The following is a 27,444-nucleotide window of genomic DNA, read 5'->3' as shown; positions in this document are numbered from 1 at the left end:
TAGAGAGCTTCTTTCCTGTCTTACAATCATCTTGGTGTTCCTCCAACCCCACAAGCTGCAGAAATGGAATTAAATTTCTCTTATTAGGCCGTCACTAGCCTGGTTTTAAGGAACATAGGAACACAAGGATATTCTGTGGTGGCAGGGCTGTGTCACAGAAAGAACACAGGCTTGGATTAGAAACCTGGGCAAGATATTTAACTTTTTGGAGTTTTAATTTCTTTCTATTGTATAAAATGATGATAAGGCCTGCCTTATAGTATGTTCATTATGATTAAATAAAATTCTGACTGTAATACTACTCACAGGTGCTTAGCACATAGTAGGTTTTCTACAGGTACATTGTATAATTAGCAAACTGGTCCTATCTATTCTCAAACCATTTTTGATGTGCAGTTTCAAAGAACAAATTTTGTTTGGCCCAATTTTCTCCTCCAGATCCTACTGGTCAATTACCTCAGGATGGTCAGGGCTTCCTGACTATCTTTCCAGATCCCCAATCTTTGAACTTGATAAATTTTCAAAATTCTGCTTCCCATTTTGTATCATGCAACTCATAACCTTGCTCTCACAAGGTCCCATGGTTCAACTTTTTCCTGTTTTCTTCCAGTGCTTCTTCTCTGCTGCTGCAGCAAGAAGATGAAACAGCTCTCTGAATCAAGGTACTTGCTCAGTCTCCTCTGAATCAGTTCTCCAAACTGGTTAATGTCGGGAGCACTGGGAAGCTGTTTACACAATAAGTGTGTTGTGTAAATGTATCTACTGAAACATACTGTGCTCATTCCGAGTCACAGGAATGCGTGGTGATCTGTCACACATTTAAACAGACCAAATCACCTCCAACTCAAAAATATAAAGGAATACTCATTTTTCCTTTGTTTCACTTTTTATATCTTCTAAGGACCCCGTTTTCTTCCAGTTTATTCTTAGTCACCATGCATAATCTCAGTCCTCTTGTTCTGATGACTAAACTGCTTGGCTTTTCCCTAGAGTCTTCAGTTTGCCAAATCATACTGTTCTCAAAAACGTTCTCTAGGCCTTATGCTCCTCTGTGCCACCTCTCCTCTAAGCTAGAAGGAGCTATCCATCCTCATCTCCCCTGAATGCCTTCCAGCCTTGTTTCCTTGCCAGAAGGTCCCTCTGGGTTCTTATCTGTGAACTCTCCTCCTCAGTGCCATCATATTCTCCCCTTGCCTTGCATTCTTGCTGGCCTTGGTCGCTAGAGCAATATCTTCTCCTGGTTCTCCTCCAATTGCATTTCAAATCTAGTGGGAGCTGGTTGCCTGCCTGGGCTCCAGCACTGGCCTGACCCTTCCCCTTCCTGGTAGGACTTGCCCCCAGGGTGTGGTGACAGAGGGCTCTTGTCATCTCCACTGTTGCCAGCTGGGACCTGCCAGGGTGGCCATAGAATTGGGTGGAATTATATTCCAGGCCCTGAGGAGGCTGTGGAAGCACTCGCCTTTGGGCCCAGGCTGAAGCCAGCTGGTCCATAAGTGTGGTTCTGTGTGACCAGTGTACATCTCCCTGATAGCCCAGGACACGGGGCTTGGGGGAAAGGCTCTCAGCTGCAACCTGCCAGAGCTGTCAGTGTTCACAGGAGATTCATAGGGTGCCAGGGAGGAAAGGCTGGCATGAGAGTTATTGTCGCTTTTCTCATGACTAGATTGTCACCTCCATAAGTATGCCTCCACACTTCCAACCCTGTCTTCTCACCAAACTAAAGTGGGCATCTTTAGTGCTTATGGGACACCCCCCCACTTCACCCCCAATGTCTTGCTTTAAAACAAAACTCATAATTTCTTCTCCAAAATTTATCTTCTACTCCACACTTCCTTATGTTAGTGATCCTATCTTTCTGTTTTTCACCTAGGCTTGGAAAAATGGACTCATATTGGCTTTCTTTTCTCTCTATACACCAATCTATGGCAAATTCCTTTTAATGCCTCCTTTGAAATGTCCTCTTCCTTTGCATTGACTTTATGGGCTGTAAACCACAGGAAATCAATACTATAATATAATATTATTATACAAAGATATCCAAAAATGTTACTTACTCAAGAGGATAATCTACCCAAGATCTTCAATGCTTCAGCATTTTCATTGCTTAAAAAACTAAAATCAAACCTCTTAATTTCACTTTCAAAACTCATCATAGGGGTGGCCAGTTAGCTCAGGTGGTTAGAACACGGGCTCATGGCACCAAGGTTGCCGGTTCGATTCCCACATGGGCCATGGAGCTGTGCCCGCCACAACTAGATTGAGAACAACTACTTGACTTGGAGCTGATGGGTCCTGGAAAAACACACTGTTCCCCAATAAAATTTTTTTTAAAAAACCCAACTCATCATAATTCAGTCCATTCTTGTTTACATTTATTATCCTCACTGTTCCTTGGAAGGTATTGTTGATTTCATCATCAATTTTTTCATTGTTCATTTATTCAACAATGTTGACTGAACTCTTTGGATGGTACATTCTGTGAACACCATTTACTAGACACACTATCAACATTTCTGCTTCCTGACTGTCCAGATCTACCCCTTAACTGACCTGCCTTCCCCACCTGGTTTTCACCTCAGGCTTAGGTTAAGCCTCATCTTCTTTTCCAAAGCCTTTGTGGGCAACTCCAGATCTCTGGCTTTCCCCATCCTCTTAACCTTTATTTTCCTCAGTATCTGTGCTACTCCTTAGAATGTACCTTCTATTCTCCTTTGTCCATATGTTTCAGTGGATCTTATATCAATATCTGCTTTACTTACATCTCTCTAATAAGATGAGCATTTCCTTCAGATCAATAGTTCTTAAATTTTGGTCCCTGATCAGCAGCATCAGTATCACCTGGGAACTTGTTAGAAATGCAAATATCCAGACCCCATCCCAGACCTACTGAGTCAAAATTCTGGGTATGCTTAGCATCTGGTTTTAACATGCCTTCCAGGGGAATCTGATGCTCCCTGGAGTTTGAGAATCACAACCTTAGGTCATGGATTTGAGGACGAGGAAAGCTTGGTCTGCCTGTTTACTCCCTAAGCACACTTGCAAAATATTTGAGACCCTTCTCTTTTTTTTGTGGTGTATTTGGAAGCCTTTGTAAAACTCTAAGCTTTCATTACATAACATATATATATATATATATATATTATATATATATATAGTGATTTATATTTACCCTTCTCTTTTCAAAAATTATTTGAACTAACTTAAAAAGAATGATAAAATGGAAAATCGAAACAGAAGAAAGGAAGAGGAGGCAAATATGTTAACCACAAGAGTTGCTACTGTTCTCATAGTATTTCTGAGCTTGCTGGCAACAAGGAAAAAAAAGGAAAGTGAAAGGTCTCTCTTGCTCTGTTTCTATCAGAGGAGGTCAAAATTCTATTTCTATACCAACTAAAAAAAAAAATTCCCCTGTGGAACCTTCTAGAAGGGCCACTCAGTTAAAAGATAAAATCCAAAGATTTTATAACATATGTAGCAATGGCTTTCACATGACTGCTTTATGTTTATCACCATTATACAAATTGCGCCAATGCTTAGCATGCAAAAAAGAGGAGCTATAACTAAATCTGTGACAAGAGCTCTGCCATTTCTCACAATGTGGTAGCTGGAAGGGAGAAGTTAATTTTCCCCAGCAAGTCAAAAACCAAGAAAATAATGTAAAATGTTGTCTTGGAGTGTGAGCCATTCCAAGTGGGCCCTGTTGGAGGCAGGAAGGGTATGAGATGAGTAGGCCATTATCCACAGGAAGAAGTAAACATCTAAAGGATGGCAGCTCTGTGAGAGGTCCCAGGTGCTATCTAACTGGCCCCAAGGTCATTGAACCTACAGAAGGTGAGTTTGGACTGGAGCACAGGGTTTCACATCAAGCAGAGGACTGAGGCCAAAAGCAGTGAGACTGGAGCCGGAAGACAGGGCATCTAAGAAACTACACAAATCTCTCCCAAGTGCTGTCTACAATGGAGAACTGTTTTATTGTAGGAATAGGGTACTTTTATTTGGTGCTTGATAACAGCAAGGACATAATAAGGCTCTTCTGAAATTTGGAATTTAAACCAACACTACTATATAAATTCAGGGCTGATTTTAGATAGGACTGGGATGCAGGTGAATTTATCTTTAGTAAGTCCCCATTGACTTTGGGCATGGCTTTCTGTATCCCCAATCTGGAACTTGTTCTCTCCGATTTGACAGTCTTATGACACATGGATGCCAGTTGGGGGAAGAGGGGAGCTTAGATCCTAAGCACTGAACAACTGTTGACTATAGAGTGCTATTACTGATTTATTATAAGTAATCTTTTTTAAAAAATTAAATTTATTGGTGTGATATTGGTTAATAAAACTATATAGGTTTCAAGTGTATCATTCTACAATACATCACCTGTATATTGCATTGCGTGCTCATCGCCCAAACTCAAATCTCCTTCTGTCACCATATGAGCATATTGACTCCCTTTACCCTGTCCCACCTCCCACCCTATCCACTTTCCCTCTGGTAACCACTATACTGTTGTCTGTGTCTATGAGTTTCTGCTTGTTTGTTTGTCTTGTTTGTTTGTTGTTTTCAGTTTTAGATCTCACATATGAGTGAAACCATATGGTTGTCAACTTTCTGTCTTACTTACTTTGTTTAGCATGATATTATCAAGATCCATCTATGTTGTTACAAATGGCAGTATTTCATCTCTTCGTATGACTGAGTAATGTTTCATTGTATATATGTACTACATCTTTATCCAATCATCTATTGGAGTACATCTCTTGGCCACCATGAACAATGCTGCATTGAACAAAGGGGTACATATATTACAAATAAATGTTTTCAAAATTTTGGGGTAGATACCCAGGAGAGGGATTGCTGGTAATATGGTAATTCCATTCTATTCTAAGTAATTGTGCACAAGTAATTTTTCTGAAGACAACACTCCAATGTGTCTCCAAATATTTGCTAGAATAAATAGGCGATAAAGAAGAAAGATCACAAAATTCAGAGCAGGATTCCAGACTGTCATCACCAGCTGCATGACCTCATCTGATGAGATAATGCATAAAAGTGCTTTGAGAACTGAAAGGACTGTATGCTTTGGTTGTTATTTCTTATACTTGGTCAGGGAAATTAATCTTTAAAAATTTTTTCAAATATGATTCACACTCAATTAAGAGCTAAGAGCTATTTCAAGGGACTTGCATGTACATTTCCTGGTGTGTGCCACATTTTCAAAGTCTTGTTTAACCCTGAACTCCAACTTACATGGTATTGTTTACTGAGTGCCTGTTACCTGCCAGGTGCTATGCTAGGTTAACAGCCATTGCATCGATGAGGATATTGTAGCACCAAGATGTTTATTCAATATTTTATTCAAATTCACAGAAATATTAGGCCTTTTTAGACAGGGCTTCTATTAGAAGAGAAGAAGAGAGAGGAATAATAATTATGAAAATCGCAATAGCAGCTGACTGAAATCCTGGCACTTTGTCTGATATTTGACATGCACATCTTTAATGATCACAACAACCCTTTGAGATGACTATCAGTCACCCAGTTTTAAATTTGAGGAAACTGAGGTTCAGAGTCTTGAAGGGATGTGCCCAAGGAAATCCAGCTGGAATTGAAATCCATCTTTACTCAAGACCTTGATTTTCATACTATGTTCTACTGCCTCCCAGAGTAGAGCAGGGATAAAACCATCATGTTCCTCAATTCCAAATCAATGAATTCATCAGTATCAAATTTCTGAGAAAAGTCCCCTTAAAATTTAAGTAAATTTAAGTCTTTACTAAAATTTAATTACTGAAAAGACAGCAATCTATGCAGTTGTCTCCCTGAAGTTTCTATAGTGGCCTAGGTTTATAGTGTATTTACATGGAACCCGAAAGGTCTGATGATTTGTAGTTTTTAAAAAAATTGCTGACTGATTTATTCCCTCTGAACTAGTAATTTCTCTAATATAAAAAATAATGTCAACTGATCATTCCTTTTTCTGATGCTTCTCTTCCTTTCTATAGGATACTATATTTACTTTCATATAAAATGATCCAGGGCCGGCGGAGTGGCGTGTTGGGTAAGAGCTGGCTTGGGACACCAGAGGGCCCCGGTTTGGATCTCACATACGAGGGCCCGTGACGCTGCCCTCTGCAGTTAAGATGCTGAACAACAGCTCAACCTGGAGCTGGGCTGCCATGAGTCGCTGGCGACGGCGTAGGCTGCAGCCATTGCTGCAGTGGGTTGCCATGGGCTGGCATATGTAGCCAGCAGCCAGTGTGAGTGACCAAGCAGCCGCCGTGAGCGGCCGTCCAGAGACCAGAGGCTGATCTGCCTCACCCGGGAAGAGTACAGTGATGGTGCCAACTTGGGCCAGTGAAGCAACGTCCTCCACAACTAGACTGAAGAACAAAAGGACAGCAACTTGTCTGTTCCCCTTCCCCCAATTCCCCAGTGCTGTTCCCATCCCCCAATTCTCCAATAAAAAATCTTTAGCAATAAAATAAAATAAAATAAAATAAAATGATCCAGGTGAGGAATGTAACCCATGTGAGGAAAAGGAATCCTTTTGCTTTCTGGAGTGTAGTTAGCCTGATTTTGTCAAACGAATGTATAGAGGATTAAGTATGTTGCCCCATGACTCCAAATTATTTTTGTTGATTTTTACCTCCCAGCAAGTGTGGCTGTAATATAATTTGTGGAACCCAGTACAAAATGAAGACTAGGGCATCTTGTTAAAAAACTACAAAGAATTTCAAGACAGTAACAGAAGAACATAAATGGGGAGTCCTATGAGCCTGCTCAGGTCACAAGCTCATGACCCATTTCTGCCTTCCAGTACCATTGCATCCCCAGGAACACATCAGTAACAGACTTGGCTTGGTGGAACCAAGGGATAATATCCTTGGTGAGCACAGAGTTGGCTCCCTTAGAGATGCCCAGCTAAGGAGCCCATGGAAGGATGTCTGAAGCTTTAGCTGTCAAATTCACTCAAGACATTTTGTCTCTGGAACAAGAGCTTGCATAGGTGTATAATTGCTGCAAGTTATTTCCTTGTAAAAAGCCATTCAAGTTTTTTAAGTCAATAGTCATATGAAATATTTTCAAATGTAAATGTAATAAGGTCAAATAACAATATTGGTTTTTGTTTTGCTTTGCCAAAGAAAGAATATATTTGATTATGATCTTGGTAATTAACATTGCTTAGTGGACTAAGCTGAAATTGAACCCAGAAGAAGACTGGAAGGCCTGGGAAGGGCATGGAAGAAAGCAATTGTTTGGGGTGTTTGTCTCTGCTTCTGTGCACGCTCTATTCACTCACAAACTAGAGAAGTAAAGAGAGAAATGAGGGAAGAGTGAAAACCCAAGAATAGTACATGTCTTCTATGTAGAACTGTAGATATTTTTTTTAAAAGATGAAAAATTTGCGGTCTTCTCAAGGAGATTTTTCTGAAAATAAAGTTTAAATAGTTAGAGGAAAATGAAAAAGATTCCCTTGTCAGTTAAGATTTTAATTATTGACAAGAAAAGAACAAAAATATTGGAAATCCTTGAGCTATTTCTTCTCCCCACTCAGCTTCCATATAGATTTTTCACTCAGGGCCCTTAAAACACACAAAGGAAAATTAAAAAGTAAAAACATAACAAATAAGTCATAGCTTGAAAATGCAAAAAGATAGACACTTGATGGAACCCTGTAAAATAAATAATCAATCTATGTGGTTTAAAGCTTTTAAATGAAGTGATCAGTTTCCCTTAGGTGGGTTCTAGAGTGGAAGAAGTGGAGAGAAAGAATTGTATAAAACTGTCACCGAGAGAATGATGCCTTCCTTTGCAATGAGTTTTGTACGAGGACCAATGGTCATTTTTGCTTGTTAAACATCATCTTGGAAAGCAGAAGTTGCCTTTAAAAGTGTGGAATATAGTCAATAAGATAAGCAGTGGATCAAGCACTACGAGTTTTCAAATTTATTGAAAGAGAATAAAAAAAGGGGTGCATTTTAGAAATAGGGAACAGAAAACTGAGGGAAGGATTAGCTACACACAAAAGCATTCTTCTCAAGAAAGAGCAAAGTGATCACCTACAGAAAACACAATTTAGGGGAAAGGATTAGAAGAAAAATATAAAATATCTTAAGGGGTAAATTTTATGTCTCTACAGGTGCTCATTTTAGAAACACTGGCTTGAAGTACTTTATGAAAATAGAGGTTGGGTCTTTAAGTACAAACTGAATTAGATGATTCAGAAGGTCAGTTCCCAGGAATCGCCATAAAATTGAATTAGAAGTTGAATCTGGACTTACATTATAAAAATTATATGCCTTAGTTAGTGACTTTACAGTCTGTGGTTGGATATAATGCTTATCATATATAAATATACATTCATATATACAAATGTGAATGTTACACACACACAGATACACACACACACAGAGGGTGCCCAATAAACATATACACATTTTAAAAAAGAAAAAAACTATTAAAATTCCACTGATGGTAACCACTTTGAGCACTTCGTGTAATTGCTGAAGTCAAATGTGACTTGTAGTCATCTTTTGTTATCAGTATATTTTAAGTATTACAACTTTAATACATTTTTTTTGTTCCCTTAAAATGTGTATACATTTTTTTGGCACCCTCTGTATATATATTCATTCATTCATTCATTAGGCATGTACTAGGTACTAGGTACTGGGTACTGGGCTCAGTTTGAGAAGGTAAAGGTGAATTGGGGTATAGGGGAGGAAAAAATTTTCCTTTACCTATCATAAGTTCTCAGCTAGGGTTCTGTAACAAAAGATAGATTAACAAGAGAAAAGCATATAAATTTATTCAATGTAAGTTTTATGTGACACGGGAGCTCTCCTAAGAAAATGAAGACCCAAAGAAGTGGCAAAACCTAAGTGCCTATATATTAGGTTGAACAAAGAGAGGCAATTGTGGAAAAGTAACTAAAATATATGGGAGACTAAAGGGAGATAAGAGTTATTCTAATAAAGTCTGTGTGCAGAATTCTCTCTGCCTCAACTCCCATCTCTGGTGATTGGAATATTTCTTTCCTCCTGGAATAGGGAGGGCATCTTTCATATGGAAGCTGTTTTTCGCTTTTTGTTTTTTTTTCCAACTTCCATTATCAATTATTTTTCCTAGGATCTGGCTACAATGAGCCGTAGTAAGACAGTGCTCAGTACTATTTAAGGCTCATTTTAGGTACTTTAAACCACCTCAGTATCAGTAAATGTGAGAATTCACATTCCTATAACTGGAAAACTAAAATTTGACAACAAATTTACTCAATATTGAGGTAACTGCACAAAATTTTATATGAAACATGTGGACTTCAATATTACAGAATCTGGCCTTTATAAACTACCTTACACATAAAGAAAGTTACTCTGTGCTTATCTGTCCTAACCTATGAAGTGCTGTACCAACAGACCCCCTCCCATAGCTTTTTACTGTGCAAACAGATGATTCCTCCCCTTAAGGCAAGATGAAAAAAAAACAAAGCTTCCACCCAGAAAAAAAAACCACTAACCTAGAATTATCAAATTCTAAAGTTTCAGCAGATGTAACACCAGAAATATGTTATGGGCAGCTCTTACTTAAGTCTTTTACCTAGCACAATAGGAAGTCATAGTGTAGACCAGGGGTCAGCAAGCTCTTGAAATGGAAGAGCAGCGAGGGGTCAGCAAACTGCGGCTCACTAACTGTGGCTCTGAAGTAAAATTGAAAATGAAAATAAAACTATCATAGTTTCATTTACAAAATTTTTAAAGGATACTATTTACATAATGGTAATTATGTAAAAATATATTTATGGCTCTCGAATAATTTTTAAATTGTTGTAGACTTTTAATTTTAAATTGTCAGCAGACTTTTGAGATGGAACATACCCAAAGAGCCGCATGTGGCTCGCGAGCCGCAGTTTGCCGCCTCGTGGTGTAGACCAAAAGAACACACACGTTTCTCACTAAACTTTGTTTTAATGTGTCTCAAAATTCTGTGACAGATTTTTGGTCAAGTTGTTTCCATTAAAAAGTAACGATTTAAAAATTAATTACTTAAAAATGCCACACACAAAAAGCCTAAATGGTCCACAAAACATTCTTTCCCTCTGAAGGTCTTATAATGCATTGTAATTATTAACCCGTCTTTTACTATTAAACTTAAATGGCCAACTGAGACCATTCTGAGACCATTCTTCCACCACTGATTAAGACTGGGGTAGCAGGTATTGGGGATAATATTAATTTAGCCTTCTGAGCTTTCTGGGAAGACTTGGTGACCTTGCCAGCTCCAGCTGCCTTCTTGTCCACTACTTTTATGACACTCATAGCAACTGTCTGTCTCATGTCACAAACTGCAAAACAGCCCAGAGGAGGATAGTCAGAGAAGCTCTCAACACACATGGACTTGCCAGGAACCATATCAACGATGGCAGCATTACCATATTTCAAAAACTTTGGGCCATCTTCCAGCTATTTTCCAGAATGACAATTAACCTTCTCCTTCAGAACAGAAAATCTGCAAACAATGTGAGCTGTGTGACAATCCAGTCCAAGTGCATATCCGGCTCTGATTTGGCCTGGATGGCTCAGATAATCACCTGAGCCATGAAACCCGCTGCTTCCATTGCTGGGTCATTTTGGTTGTCACCAGCCACATTACCACATTGAACATCTTTGACAGACACAATGTTGACATTGAAGCCCACATTGTCCCCAGGAAGAGCTCCACTCAAAGCTTCATGGTGCATTTCAACAGGCTTTACTTCAGTTGTAACGTTGACTGGAGCAAAGGTGACACCATGCTGGGTTTGAGAACACCAGTCTCCACCTGGCCCACAGTGACAGCACCAATACCACCAGTTTTGTAGACATCCTGGAGAGGCAGACACAAGGGCTTGTCAGTTGGATGAGTTCAAGGCAGGATACAATCCAGAGCTCCAAGTAGCATGGTTCCACTGGCATTGTCACCTTTACGGAGAATTTCCATCCTTTGAACTAGGGCATGTTAGCACTTGGCTCCCACATGTTGTCACCATTCCAACCAGAAACTGACACAAATGCTACTGTGTCAGGTTTATAGCTAATTTTCTTAGCATAGGTGCTGACTTCCTTAACAATTTCCTCATATCTCTTCAGGCTATAGGGCGGTTCAGTAGAATCCATTTTGTTAACACCAACAATTAGTTGTTTCACACCCAATGTGTAAGCCAGAAGGGCATGCTCATGGGTCTGCCCATTCTTGGAGATACCTGCTTCAAATTCACCAACACCAGCAGCAACAATCAGAACAACACAGTTAGCCTGAGATGATTATGTTTTTGATAAAGTCTGTGTCCTGGGGCATCAGTGATGGTCACATAATACTTGTTGGTCTCAAATTTCCACAGGGAGATATCAATGTGATACCATGCCCACGTTCAGCTTTCAGTTTACCCATGACCAGGCATACTCGAAGGAGCCCTTTCCCATCTCAACAGCCTTCTTCTCAAATTTTTCGATGGTTCTTTGGTCGATCCCACCACATTTGTAGACAAGATGGCCAGTAGTGGTAGACTTACCCAAATCTACATGTCCAGTGGTAATGATGTTGATATGAGTCTTTCCTTTTTTACCAGTTTCCTTGCCGCTAGTCATATATTCTCATCCATCTCCTTCATACTTGTCCCAGAGAGATTATATTTGGTCACAAAGATCATGAATGCTGGAAATTATTTGTCTGTCCAGCAAACATTTATTGGGGTTGACATCTACATTGCTGTTTATTCATGACATTCATTTCCTACTTTCCCCTTTCCATAAGCCTCTTATTTCCACTTTGAAATCCATGTAATTCTACAGAGGAAGCATGTGACCTGGGCTTCTCCATCTTCTTTGACACAAAAGTTGGATCCTATGTGACGTTTGACCTAAGCCATCAAATTAGAGTGAATCTTAAGTTCTACTTAGAATGTTAGGATAGGGATGTTCTTTCTCCCTCTGGATGTTGTGGTATGCATGTACAAGACCTAGAATTGTAATAGCCATATTTGTTCCATGAGGTAAGGTAGTCCTAGTTTCAAGTAAACACAATGAGGAGGGCAGAGCCAAGAGAATCACAAAGAAATAAAGCCAGAGACCTAACGATAAGAAACGGGTTCAAGCTATGCCTAGAGTTTCTCTTGAGAAATTTTGTCACAAGAACCAATAAGTTACCTTTATTTTTTTTTCTAAAACCAGATTGAATTGCATTTTCTATTACTTGCAAATGAAAATATCTACTCCAAAGCTTGCCATGTGTTGGTATTTGTACTAGAATATTGAGGTCATTTTACTATTTAAAACTCTTAAACAATTCTCCTTGTTTATAGTGATGTTGATAACTAGTATAACCACATACGGGACAAAATCTTAGCTCTTTTTTAAGGTGTTTTAAGGTAAGCAATGTCCTCCAAAATACGACCTTACCTACTTGTTCATCTGCATCCCTCTGTGGCTTTTGACCTCTGATGTTATTTGTAATTCTCCAAACATGTTCTACAGGTTTGAAAATATGGCCACAAGTAATTTGAAACTATTCTGATTGTGGTGTGAAATATATGTCTCCTCTCCTTGAATCTGAGTGAGCTTACAACTATATTGGCCAAGAGATTATAGCAGAAATGATGCTTACATGGTTTCCAAAATTAGATCATAAGAGTTGTGTGGCTTACTACAGGTTTCCCTGGAATACTCACTCTCTAGATGCATCCTCATTGGATTTTCCCTCTGGGAACCCAACCACCATACTGTGGGAATCTCAATCCACATTAGGTAGGTTCACATTAGATAGGGGTAGGTCCTCCTATCCACAGTCTCGGTTGAGTCCAGCCTTTGAGTCATCCGGACTCGGGTACCAGGATGTGAGTGAAGAAACTTTCAGATGATTCCTGGCCTCTGGCCTTTGAGTCACTTAGAGCCATTTCTAGATTTCTACAGTCTTTCTAGATGACGCCCAAGATGTTATGAAGCAGAGATAAGCTGTCCCTGCTCTGCCTTCTCAGAATTCTTATTTTACAGGTCAGTGAATATAATAAAATGGTTATTTTACACTACTAAGTTTGGGAGACTTTGTTACACACCAATAGATAATTAGAACAGAATTTGGACTTCTATTAGTGAGAATTTGTTCTGAGTAGAACAAAAAGGTGGAGGGAGGGAGAATCAGCTCTCTCTGTCTGCCTGTTGAGCTAGAATGTTAATCTTCTGCACTCATAGCCCCTGGTTCTTGGGTCTTCAGGTTGTGACTGGAGTCATCATAGGTGCTCTGGCTCTCAGGTCTTTGAACTGCACTGCTTACTTTCCTGGACCTCCAGCCTGCAGACAGAAGATTATGGGACTTCTCAACCTCTTTGGTTGTGTGATCCAGTTCCTCATGATAAGGAGAGAGAGTGAGTGAGAAAGAGAGAGAGAGAGAGAGAGAGAGAGAGAGAGAGAGAGAGAGAAGAATCCTATTGGTCTGTTTCTTTGGAGAACCCTGACCAATACAATAGGTTATATTATTGTCACATCTAGGTTTAGATCCCTCTATTTACCCCTTCTGACTTTGAGCACACACTCCCAGTCAGACTAGGAGTTTCTTCCCCTATATTCCCATGAACGCTTGACTCAAACATCCTTTAATGTCACTTTTAATACTAGTTGACACATATCATGATCAGACTCTGTTTGCATCTCCATTATTAAATTGATAACCGAAGGAAAGGGGCTTTCCTTATTCATCTTTTTATCCCCAGTGTCTAAAACAGTCATTAAGAAATTCAGTGAATGCTTGTAATCGGACCCAAAAGTAACACTTGTTATGAGGATCATGTGAGATTGTGTATGTGAATGGGTGTCATCAATTGAAAAGTGCTTCTCAAATATTGGTTATAGTTATTATGGGATAAACTGGTTTTGGTGGAATGGCCAAACTAGCAACATAACTTCCATTTATATCAATGATTCTATGACAAAGTAAGTATAGCAATAATCACTGTTGTGCATTGAATGCTTCATAGCACAATGACTGGCACATGGTGCTTTTGGTCATGGTTGCCTGATGTGCACAATGGCTCTTTCTTATAGAAGATCTCTGGGCCTCAATTTTTTTATTTTTTGGTTCTGATCCTCCTATTCTGCCCAGATCTTATAAGCTCTCTTCCCCGTGTAGGGACTGAAGCCTGCTTTTGTTTTTCCAGATGCTACTGAGGGACTGTTGTACCCAGGACCAACCACCTGTAACATGAGACTGACACTTGCTGCCTCCAATGACCACTCTGTCAGAGTGGGCCAGACACTATTGGGTGTTGGTATAAATAAAAATTAAGGCAAGGCTTTTTTTGCAGAAATTGACAAGCTGATTCTCAAACTCATATAGGATTGTAAGGGACCCAGAATAGCCAAAACAATTTTGAAAACAAATAAAATCAGAATACTCACACTTCTTGATTTCAAAATTTACTACAAGCTACAGTAATGAAGATAGTGTGGTACTGGCATAAGGATAAAGATATAGATCAATAAAATAGAAATGAGTCCAAAAAAATGTTTACATTTACGGAGAATTGATTTTTCATGAGGGTGCCAAGACAATTCAATTTTGGAAAGAACAGACTCTTCAGCATAGGGTACTGGGGCAGCTGGATATTCATATACAAAAGAATGAAGTTGAACCCCTACCTCACACATATACAAAAATTAGTTCAAAGTGGATCAAAGACATAAATATACGAGCTCAAACTATAAAACTCCTAAAAGAACACATAGGCATGAACCTTTGTGACTTTTGATTTAGGCAATGGTTTCTTAGATATGACACCAAAAACACAAGTGACAAGAGAAAAAAATTTTTTAATTAGTTTTCATTTCAATAAAAACCTCTTGTCCTTCAAAGGATACCATCAAAAAGATAAAAAGACTAGTCACAGAATGGGAGAAAATATTTCTAAAGCATAAATCTGATAAAGGACTTATATCCAGGATATATAAAGAACTCTCACAACTCAAAAATTAAAGCACAAACAACCCAACCAAAAAATGGGCAAAGGATGTTAATAGACATTAATTCAAAGAAAATATACAAATGGCCAATAAGCATGAAATGATACTCAACCTCATTCCCATGAGAGAAGCGCAAATCAAAACACAATAAGGTATCATTTCACACACAAGAATAAGTAATAAAAAAAGACAGACAGTAACAATTGATGAGGATGTGGAGAAATTGGATCCACATGCATTATTGTATGTTTTTGAAATGGTGCAGCCACTTTGGAACACATTTGGGCAGTTCCTCAAAATGTTAAATTAAAGATTTACTATAAGACACAGCCATTCTAGGCCGGCCGAATGGCTCAGTTGGTTAAGAGCTCGCTCAAACAAGAGTTTGAGCTCTGAGCAACAGCGGTTCGAGGCCAGCCCGAGCTGAGTAGCCGCTAAGCTGCCAACAGGTAGCAGGATGGCTCAGCAAAAAAAAAAAAAAAAAAAAAAAAAAAGACACAGCCATTCTACTCCTACATATATACCCAAGAAAACTGAAAACTAAGTCCATACAAAAACTTGTACAGTAATGTTCATGGCAGCTTTATTCATTATTGCTCAAAAATGGAAACAACCCAAAGGTCCATCAACTGATGAATGAATAAACCAAATATAAGTCCATAAAATGAGATACTATTTAGCAATAAAAAGGAATGAAGTACGAATACATGCTACAACACGAACGAGCCTTGAGAACATTTTGCTAAGCAAAAGAAGCCAGTCACAAAAGGCCACGTACTGTATAATAGCATTTAGGTGAACCACCCAGAAGAGGCAAATAAATAGGGAAACAGATTAGGCTAGTGGTTGCCAAGAGCTGGGGGAGGGGTAAATGGGGTGTGACTTCTAATGGATATGAGGTGTTAAAAATATTCCAGAATTAGATATTGGTGATGTTTGTTTACGTAGTTCTGTGATATACTGAATACCATTGAACTGTACACTTTAAAAGTCTGGATTTTGTTATATGTGAATTATATCTCAATTAAGCTGTAGTAAAATAAAATATTAAGCTGAGATTTCCTTTCAATCCTTGGGACATTCAAATTTGTACTTTCATATGAACTAGCTCTGAAGTGGTGTTGGTTCATTCGATTTTGCCTCACTCCCCCACTTCCCTGACCTGATTCTGAGGTTCCTATATACTTTATTGACCATCCTGAATCAGAAAAGGATAAGGAAATATTATTTTGTCAGTCAGCAACAGTATTTTCAGACTCCTGAATGAAATACACACTTTGTTAAGCTGCAGCAGTATATTTGGACCTATATCTAAATATTTTGATATATTGATTACACTGGGATTTTTTTTTAAAACAATTAAGGTTGCTAGGTCAAGTATCTTACTCTGGAATAATTAAGATATTTACATTTTTGCCTAAAATCATAAACTGTTTTAAATATTTTGTATTGATCATTAAAAGCCTCTGTCCATTGCTACTTCACTACCATTCCCACTAAGAAGTTTCTTTTTCAAGAAGCAAACATAATATGAAATGGTAAAAATAAACTTGTCTCTATTTGAAAATCCTTCAAGTCAATTTTAAAAATGAAATCTTAAATTTTCACTATTTCTCGAAACACTGTGCCCACCAGGAGACTTGGGGGCAAAGTATAATTATGTGGAATTCATTTTTGACAGGTTCCTGGAACCTCTATCCCACTATTCAGCAACCTTTATTTCAACAAAACAGAATATAATATCACAGTTTTTCTGCTGAACAAATACAATCTGAGTCTGAAATGAATGACACTGCACATCAGCGGGCATATCTGAAAGGCTGTAACCTAAACAGTGAACCTGTTTATAACGTACCCTAGTCTCCTAATTTCTCTTCTAGTCTTCTGAGGCCTGTTGTGAAATCCCTTTCTACATTAAAAACACTAACCACACTCTCCACTTACCTGACAGACTGCTAAACAGCAGAGAATACAAATTCTGCTAGGCTATCATGTCTTCACTGTACATACGGCAGCCACACACACAATGATGGTCAGTAATGACTGAAATATGGCACTAAATACAATCCCCTCCATGTGAATTAAATTAATTGATTTATTAGGTGCAAAATAGCCAGGTGGATTTAAGCTAATTAAGAACTTGATTTCTAATTGCCAACAAGGGGGGATTTAAAAAACTAAGTTGAATAAGGGATATACTTGTAGCACATACAAACAGCAGGCTGCCTCCAGCAAGGAAACAACAATAGAAATGTAGTGGTAGTAATAACTAGGGTGTCTCAGTAGAAATAAAACAGCATACTCAAACGAGGTCTGACAATTAAGTTTGTGAACTCATCCTAGAAAAAGTGCTGCATACCTCATTGCTGAATATCTCTAAGGTCACCTTTGAAGTATGCCCCTTGGGAAGCTGTGCACTGATGCCAGTGCCTAGTCCACCCTCCAAAGCAATTTTGGAACTCTTTTTCTGGAATGGCCATCAGAGCTGTCATCGTATTACCCTTGATGTCCTGAATGTCATCCAAATGTCTTCCTTTCAGTATTTCCTTTATCTTCAGGTAAAGAAAGAAGTCATTGGGGGCCAGGTCAGGTGAGTAGGGAGGGGGTTCCAATACAGTTATTTGTTTACTGGCTAAAAACTCCCTCACAGTCAATGCCGTGTGAGCTGGTGCATTGTCGTGATGCAAGAGCCATGAATTGTTGACGAAAATTTCAGGTCGTCTAGCTTTTTCATGCAGCATTTTCAGCGCTTTCAAACAGTAAACTTGATTAACTGTTTGTCCAGTTAGTACAAATTCATAATGCATAATCCCTCTGATATCAAACAAGGTTAGCAACATCGTTGCAACACGTTCAGGAACTTGAATATCAGACCTGTATTCTCTCTGCGATCCATGAATGTTTCTGGCAGTGTCACCTCCTCTTGGGAGACATCAATAGGAAAATCAAGCAACACACACACACACACACACACACACACACACACACACACACAAAGAAACCATGTAAAGTTAAGAAGGATGCTGAAAAAAGATAGTCAAACATATGAACAGTGAAATAATAATAAACTAGGATTGCTTGCCGTACTAGAGGAGTGACATGGAGTAATATAATGTTCCATTATATGCTTCAGTATTCATCCACTTATCCATCCTATACTTCCATCTATCCACCCATCTATCTAAATATTCATTCAAGATTTGTTGAATATTTATGTACACTTTTATATCCTCCTTTTTTCCTCGATACTGTATCTTAGGGATGTCAACATGTTAATAAAAGCACACCATAATTTTTTTCAAATATTTATTTAGCATTCATTATATGCCATGCTTTGTGCTCAGTACTTCACATGCATAATCACCTTTAATCCTAGCAAAATGTTGGGGTTTTTTTTAAACTACCAATGAAGAAACTGAAGCTTAGACATGTTGAATAATTTGCCCAAGAATATGAATCTGGTAAGTTGTAGAGTTCGGATTCAAACACAAGCAGTTTGTCTCCAGTGTTCTACTGCTTGATTACTTCCCTACACTGCCTTTCCATAAGTCTTTTTAATGGCTGTGTCATAATCCAGTGTTTTGATGTGCTATAATTCATGTCATTATTCCCCTATTTTTGGACACCTAGGTTGCTTCCTTTTTGCTATTAATAAATATTGCTGTAGTGAGCATACTTGTATATCAATTTACTCATATTTATGACTGTTCCTTGCCCATTTGTATATCCCCCTTGGAGAAATTTAGATGCCTTGCCTATTTTTAAATTGGATTTTTTGTCTTTTTATCATTGAGTTCTTTATCCATTTTAATTGCAAGTTCCTTATCAGATATGCTTTATAAATATTTTCTCTCATTGTATGGATTGTTTTTTCACCTTCTTGATAGTGTCTTTTGAAGTACTTCTAGAGTTTTGGCACTTACTTTTAGGTCTTTGTTCCATTTTGAGTTAATTTTTATACATGGTGTGAAGTAGGGGTCTGACTTCATTTTTTAATAGATAACCAGTTGTTCCAGTACTATTTGTTGAAAAGACTCTGCTTTCCCTATTGAATGGTGTGGGCATTCTGTCTAAAATCAGTTGACCATAGATATATGAATTTATTTCTGGACTCTTCATTTTGTTTCATTTTGATCTGTATGTTTATTCTTTGCCAGTACTGCACTGTCTTGATTAGTTTTGCATTGTAACTTAAGTTCTAAAATTGCAAAGTGTGAAAGCTTCAACTGGTTTTTTTCCAAAAATATCTGACTATTCTAGGCCTCTTGTATTTTCATATGAATTTCAGGATTAACTTGTTAATTTATACAAAGAAGTCAGACGTTATTCTGGTAAGTGTTATGTTGACTCTATAGATCAATTTGGAGAATATTGCCATCAAGTATATTCATCCATGAACATGGACAGTTTTTCTATTTATTAGTTCATCTTTAATTTGTTCCAACAATGTCTTATCATTTTTAGAATATAAGTTTTGCAATTCTTTGGTTCAGTTTGTTCCTAAGTATTTTATTCTTGTTGATGTTACTAAAAATAGAATTGCTTTCTTAATTTCAGTTTTGGAGTGTTCATTGTAAGTGTACAGAAATACAACCAATTTCTGCATGCTGTTCTTGCATCATTTAATCTTGCTGAACCTTTTTGGTAGTTCTAACAGTTTTTTTTTTAAATCCTTAGAATTGTCTATATAAGATCATGCCATCATGCTATATAAGATGTTTTATTTCTTCTTTTCAATCTGCGTGCATTTTGTTTCATTTTCTTGCACAATTGCCCTGCCTAGAACCTCCAGTAAAATGTTAAACCTCCAGTAAAATGTGGCAAATGTGATCATCCTTGTTTTGTTCCAAATTAAGGGGAAAATATCCAGTCTTTCTCCATTAAGTATAAGTTAATTGTAGATTTTTCATAGATGCTTTTTTCGTGTTAAGTTTCCTCCTCTTCCTAGTTTGTGGAGTGTTTTTTTTTTAAACATGAAAGTGTGTTGGAATATGTTGAATGCTTTTTCTGTTTAATGAGATGTTCATGTGGGTTTATTATTTATTCTATTGATATGATGTATTACATTAATTGATTTTCAAATGTTAAACCAACCTTACTGTTCTGAAATAAGTTCCACTTGGGTGTATAATTCTTTTTATATGCTGCTGAATTTGATTTGCTAGTATTTTGTTGAGGGTTTTTGTGTTTATATTCATAAGAGATATTGGTCTTGATTTTTAAAAAAATGTAATGCCTTTGTTTGATTTGGTATTAGAGCCTCATAGAGTAAGTTGGGAAGTATTCCATCCTCTTTTAATTCTTGGAAGAGTTTGGAAAGACTTGGTTTTACTTCTTTAAATATTCATTTGTGAAGCCATTCAAATATTTATTTAGATAAGATATCTGGAAGTGGAATTACTGTGTCAAAGATATAAATATATGCAAAACTCTTCATACATGTTACTTAATAGCTTTCTGGGTAGGGAGTACCAATTTCTATTTCCACTAGCAGTACACAGCTAACACATAGTTTTGCTCTCAGTAGGCTCTCACTAAATTTATGTTGAATTGAATTTTATCAATAACTGATTCTTCTGAACCCTAAAAACAACATTCACTAGTATATCAATGAAATTATTTTTCTTAATACTAGTACTTTTTCAAAAGGATTGTATCTTTTGTTTATAGTAATTCAAATTTTATTGGTTTGCTATATTGATTTCAGGCCAATCTCAACCTAAATGAACTTATATTGTCTAGATGCTGCATATTTTAGAGTTCAATGGGTAAAAAAGGCCTATATCTGCCTAATAGTTTGAATGCAGAGAGATTTTCACCTATAATATAGCTTTTTTAATGTGTAGGAAGCATCTATATGATATGCAATATATGAATCTGATCACAAGCTAACTCAGTTTGTTTTGCTTTTGTTAACAAAATGTGATAAATAATAAATGGCTTTAATAATTGTGAATATTAATAAAAAATACTTGGAAGAGTCTTTCATCATGCTTGTCATATATTAGGGATTTCCTGTTTTTATCACAGCCCTGCATGGGTATTCTGGACTCATTTCCCATATGAATGAATTTATGCACCTACTACTATTTGTCTTTTTCCCCTTTATTGAGATATAATTAACATAGAACATTGTGAAAGTATAGGGTGTACACTGTGATGACTTCATGCCTATTTAAATTTGATCTTGATTTTAATGCAAAGAATTTTCTGACAACCGAGACGCTTTAAATATAAAACGTGGGCCTTAATGGTGGAATGTACCAAATCTGAGTGTGTGTCTTGTCCACTAACTGTAGAGCTCATTCTCCTTTGGATGTACTCTCTTGACTGAGAAAACCTCCTCCTCTTCATGAAAGGTCCTGGAGCTTGTCAGTCACTGTCCAATTAAGCACAAGGCCCATTTTAAACCTGCCAGATCCAGGTGAGTGGGTTCCTACTCTAGTCCTTGTTTCTTATAATACTAGGCAAAATGACTCGCAATAATATAACACATATTCCATACAGGTTGATCCTAGTGAAGGTTTAGACAACCAGTTAAGTACATTCCTTAATCACTCTGGTTGCAAAAGCTTATGTTACTTAAAATGGCATACCAGGCACTAGTCATTCTAAGTCTTGCTTCATTAAATTTTAGTATCTTATTTTCTTTCTTCTCTTTTACTGCCTTTCACTTTGGTGGTTGTTTATAGCCCTGCTGGACTCACTTGTTGCTTTATTTAAGAGTTCACTGGGTTTGTATCTGATCATTATCCTCGGTGTCACCACCTTCCCACCTCTTGCTGGTTGATTTAATAGTCACAGTGACATTATCTCCAACTCCTTTGTGAGTGAATTCACTTGCAACTTAGAGCAAGATACAGCATGAATTATACGCAAAACATTGCCAGAATAAGTGGCAGAAAAGGTTAAATTCTGGATTAAATTTTTTTCTCATGACTGGTTCCTTACATTGGCCATCCCATTTCATTTCCTTGTGTGTGCATGTGTGTATTTTCAAGTCTCCTACGCTTTATAGAATTTACTAAACACACACAATTTTTTATCCTAAACTTTACTGCTCTTTAATTTTAGATACTGAAGATAAAATTATATCATATTTATTTTTCAACATGACTATTTCTCTCACATTCACTGAAGCGTTTATTGCGGACATGGGCCTACACCTTTAGATCACATGTAGTTTCCAAGCACTCAGTAGGGTGTGTGTACTTCCCGTTTCTTAGCTAAATTATTTTGGTTGGAAGTAAAAGAAGCTAACTGCTTAAGTAGTAAAGGGAATTTATTGGAAGGATGTGGGAGTATCTTAAAGAACCCAAAGACAGCTGGCCTGCTGAGGGACTAAACACAGAACCTAGAATGCCACCAGGCACTCATGCAAGCATCACTGCTCTACATTTTTTAGCTGTGCTTCTCCCTGTGCATCTCCAGGCCAGTTGTCTTTGGCTCTTGGGGTACATAATAGAAAAGTCTCTCCCCAAAGCTCCTGAATTTATTCTTAGTTCCAGATGCGAAAATAACTAGATTGGCTTAGTTTGGATCAAGTGTGTATCTCTGTTCCAGTCATCTGTGACCAGTAGCCCATAACAGCCTGCGGTTAGGAACAGATGGAGTAGTTCTCATTAAAAAGGTGTCAAGGGCTGGCTGAGTGGCGCGTTGGTTAAGAGCTGGCTTGGGACACCAGCTCTGAGCAGCAGGACCCCGGTTCAGATCACACATGAGGGCCAGTGACACTGCCCTCTACAGCTAAGATGGTGAACAACATTTCGACCTGGAGCTGGGCTGCCTTGAGTCGCCGGCAACAGCGTAGGCTGCAGTGGAGCTGCAGTGGGCTGCCATAAGCTACCATGTGTGGCTGGCAGCCAGCGTGAGTGGGCGGCAGCTGGTGTGAGCTGCCAAGAGCTGCCTTGAGCGGCCGTCCAGAGGCCGGCGACTGATCTGCCTCACCCAGGAAGAGCACAATAATCACAGTACCAATATGGGCTAGTAAAGCAACGTCCTCCACAACTAGAGTGAAGAACAAAAGGACAGCAACTTGTCTATTCCCATTCCCTGATTCCCCAATGCTGTTCCCTCCCCCAATTCCCCATAAAATCTTAAAAAAAAAAAAAGGCGTCAAGACGCTAGACACACACCCTTGGAGTTCGTTTAGTGAACTGTTTAGTGTTCATAAATTACAGAAAGTAACCATTTAACAGAAAATAAGCCATATCTGGTCTCCTTCAGAAATGTGTAGAAGTTCGAGACTTCATCAGTATGATGGTGTTTGTTCTCTTAGTGACACTCATCTACCATGTTCACACTTATCTCCATGGCCTCTTGGGCTCATTTTTTTATCCATGTATGTTCCCTTGACATGTATAAGGGAAATCATAAATCATTTGCAAAATTTTCTGATTTGTTCATTCCTGGATACAGATAAGTAGAAGAAATGGAACTGCCCTAGTGAGATTCAATTTCATGCTCTTCATAGTTGATGTGGGTATTATTTCCCCAATAAGCATTCTTAATGTTCTCAATAATACCAGCTGTTGTGATTTTCTTACTAACGTGGTTTTTCGTGACTTGCACTCTCTGGCTTGTTAACAGCACATCTGTATGACAATGAAAAGTTTTCCATAACCATGAAATCGAGTTTGAATTTTGAGATAGTATTTCTGAAGATGTATCTAGTAAATATCTGGTGATAGCAAGGTCTATGTCCCCATTACATGTCCCCATGTAATATGTTGTTAGAACAATGTTTTATAGTCACTGATTCATTAACCTTTAACTTATTGCTATCATAAAATGAACAGCACCATATGGGCTAAAAAGAAGTGGAAAGCTCTTCCACAGGCTGCTTACAAATTTTTAAAAAAGAGACTTTAAGGTAAGAGTTTAGGAGAAAAAGGATGTGGTATAAAATATGTCATGAAGGTCAAGATAGGAGCTTTCATAGTTATCAAGGAAAGGGTCATGGTATTTGGTAAAGTGAACCTATCAGAGTGCACTTAAGAAAAGCTAATGCTTAATTATTTCAACAGATGTATTTTTGCTACTGACTTTTTCTCTGTTTTGGCCATTGCTCATATTTAACGGTCTTATTAACTCTTTTGAAATACTAATTATTTACTTGTCAGTTATATCATTAATATGTGTTCATGGGAGTAGAGGGAAGAAATAGGCTCACCCCTGCTATATGCAGAGCCTGGGAAAAGAGTACAAGAGGACAGCCATGTCATATGTCTAAATATTTCACTTAAAATTATAAATTACACATAAGCTTTAAATTAACGTTTTTATTGATTTCAAATGTATTTTACAGGTAAAATTAAAATTTATTTAAATCTTATTAGAATTCTTACAAACTATAAAACTGTCCTCAATTTTATATTTCGTTGCCTTCAGTGTCCATCTCACTGACAACGTAGTCAGCATCACACTTCACACTTGTACTATCTAGGTTTATGACTATACAAATAAAGGCTAATAGAAATTATTTAACTTTACAGAACATTATCTAACTGCCACGTGGAACTGTTGTAAATAAAGTTAAGAATTTATTTAACTGCCATGTGCAACTGTTCGTGGTTATCTCCAGAACTCTTCGGTGCTATGAAATTTAATTCAAAGCGAAGCCAGAGCTCAGATGCTTGCCTGATGGGAAAGCACACTTCCTATGTGACAACCTACTGAATTCATGTTCTCTCAGAAGGGTTGGACAATTCAATTAATTCAATTAATTCAAGCCTTTTCTCTTAAGCTAGTTCACCTCTCAAATCCTGCTATGTTTTCTGAAGCAGACTCCTTCTCTGAAGTTGGCAGTGGCCCAATCCTCAAATCTTCGTGGTGTTTGGATACAGTCACCTTTTGTTTCATAAAGACAGGGATAGAGGTGTGAAGAAACATATCCATAAGCCTGAGTGGTGTTAGTCCTCCCAAGCAGATGGGGGTGGGGTGATGTTTGTGGTTTCAGGTAGGAAGAGTCAGTACTGAGAGCCAGATCCCCAGTGACAAAAGCACCCCTGGGTTGTTCTTGAATAAGTGTGTGTGTGTGTGTGTGTGTGTGTGTGTGTGTGTGTGTGTGTGTGTTTGAAATATATGGGACCCAGGACAGAGACTCCTCTTGCTTGAGTCTAAGGTCAGTCTGGCAAGAGAGGAAACCAGAACAGTTAGAAGATAAGGGTAGCTAGCTCGGACATTTCCCACTAGAACATAAGCTCAACAAGGGCTCCAATTTCTCTGTGTATTTCTATCTGTATCCCAAGCCTAGAATAGTGTCAGACACCTAGTATATATCCAAGGAACGTTTGTTGAATGAATGACTAGTGTGCTGGTAGTGAATGATGCTTGATTATTACAAACGCTAACTGAAAGCTCAGGGGTAGTCATTCAGCTGGCAATATCTTTTGACGCCGTGAGTCTCACTTCACTTTTTAAAGTAATAGTGGTTATAGGACTCTCCTTCTAGGAATTCTTTTGAGCATATTAAGACTACAAAAATGAATAGTTTGCGCACTTCATTTTAACTCATTTCTTAAGTGTGAAATTTTCTTGCCAGACGTAGACTTTCCCAGTTATCAGAGAACATAGAAACCTCAGTCCATGTGTTACTTTGACTTAAGCTGATATGTGTATTTAGTGATGCTGGTGGCGTGCTGCCAGAGCCTCAGAAGGGCCTGTCTGGAAGGTGCCACAGTAAGCGAGTCGTGCTCTGCATATGTAAGTGAGGAGGTGCTCAGTTGTTTCCCTGCAGGGACAACTGTATTGTTTTTAATTGTCTATTTTAATAGGCCTGAATAAAATACTCTTCTGTGTTATTTGATTTGCATCCCCTAGTGGGATTTCTCCCTGACTTCTTTTACCACTGTGACAGTTTCCTGTTTAGACATTCATTTCTTTCGACAGGGCCTCTTGATCTTCAATGGCAGTGACTGCTTCTCCGTCTACTCATGTTCAATCCTTGTGTTTCTTGACCTATGGGATCATTTGCAAAAAAAAAAAAAAAGAATTGAGTTTTGGGAGTCTGGGAGAAATGAAAGAAATTCCATGAAATAGAAAACAACAACAACATCAAGCACAGGTTGGATTCAAGCAGCTAAATGAATCTGGATTGATTTTTTTTTTTCAAATGTTCCTAGCAGTGATCGTAGGCCTCCAGGATTAACCCTAGTTTAACAACACCCAATCTCCACCAGGTAGATGCTTTAAAAAATATAGGACCGTATTAGAATGACCTGCAGTGTTCTCCTATGAGAAGTATTTGGCTGGCGTAGGATGATGTAATAAAACATGATCAGGTCCAGGAGGCAGGCGATGTGAATTTTAGTAACGAGCTCTGCTGATGCATGGCTATATGGCCTTTGTCAAATTATGTAGTTTCTTGCCTAAAAACATAAGCAAGTTGGACTAAGTCCCTCCCTGCTTCTATTTCCATGAGTGCTGACAAAGCATTCTTAGCTTGATACGTATGCTATACTTTATTTTCATAGCAGATCTTGACTTCTGCTTTGCATCACCTTATATATTTGAAACGATTTATACTCCCTGTTTATTTGAAGTTTGAGGTGACTCACTGAAGAATGAGCCTGTGTAACTGAATGTACACAGTCTGTGGCTTACTTTATCACTGGCTAAGAAATGGGTAAAGATGAACAGGTAAGCTTTGCAAAACCTTTTGGTGGATTAACTATTTTCTGTATATTTATTAGCCATATCGCACTTTTCTATTCACCCTCTTGGAATGACAAAACCAGGAAGCCCTAAAAGAAATTTTAAAGCCAATGAAGTTGTCTTGGGGACTGGTCCCTTTCTCTTTACCCTCTCTTTCATAAACCTTCTCCTCCAATGCCCAAGGCCTTCAAGCTGCATTCCCTCACAGGTAGCTGCCCCTACTCCACCACCCATGCCTAAAATCCTCAAATTGTGCTGTGCTCTGATCCCCCAAATACATTTAATAACAGAAAATGAGAATGTTCAAAATCCATTCTGCCACTCTATGTGGTTTGGGCAGGTTCAGGCACATGACCAGGCCTAGCCAGTCAGGGCACCCAAACCCCTAGATAACATGATTGGTTTAGGGATGGGCACGCATGCCAAGCAGGGAAAGTCAGACTTCTCCCTGGCATTTTTGCTTGAAATCTCAGGAAAAAGGCATGCTCTTTTCTCACTGGCATACCAGTTATAAGAGCAGTAAGCCTAGAGCTGCCGTTAGCCATCCCTGTTGCCGTGTGGGAAATTGGCATGAGAATAAAACCAACACAGGGAAGCAGAGCTAAGAGGTGGAGGGTGATGACTAATTCCTGATGATATTGTTTGACCTTTAGAGCAGCTATGATTGAAACTTGATTGATTTCTTAAAATTCCCAGTTATGTGAGCCTCTAAACGGTCATGCAATCTAATTTGAGTTGAGTTTCTTTCACTTACATAAGAACATTCCTAATACAATTTCTTAAATTCACTTTATTCTTA

At 38.2% G+C, this 27,444-nt stretch overlaps 1 pseudogene; it reads right to left on the bottom strand.

Annotated features, from left to right (window-relative positions):
• Positions 1 to 554: 554 nt before the first annotated feature.
• On the bottom strand, positions 555 to 11,627 carry LOC109396181 (elongation factor 1-alpha 1 pseudogene; annotated as a pseudogene).
• Between the last annotated feature and the right edge of the window lie 15,817 nt (positions 11,628 to 27,444).

The sequence above is a fragment of the Hipposideros armiger genome, unplaced genomic scaffold (assembly GCF_001890085.2).
Source record: "Hipposideros armiger isolate ML-2016 unplaced genomic scaffold, ASM189008v1 scaffold_506, whole genome shotgun sequence".
Lineage (NCBI taxonomy): Eukaryota > Metazoa > Chordata > Mammalia > Chiroptera > Hipposideridae > Hipposideros > Hipposideros armiger.
Note: the sequence above shows the minus strand (reverse complement) of the source record. Positions and strands in the feature narration are given on the sequence as shown.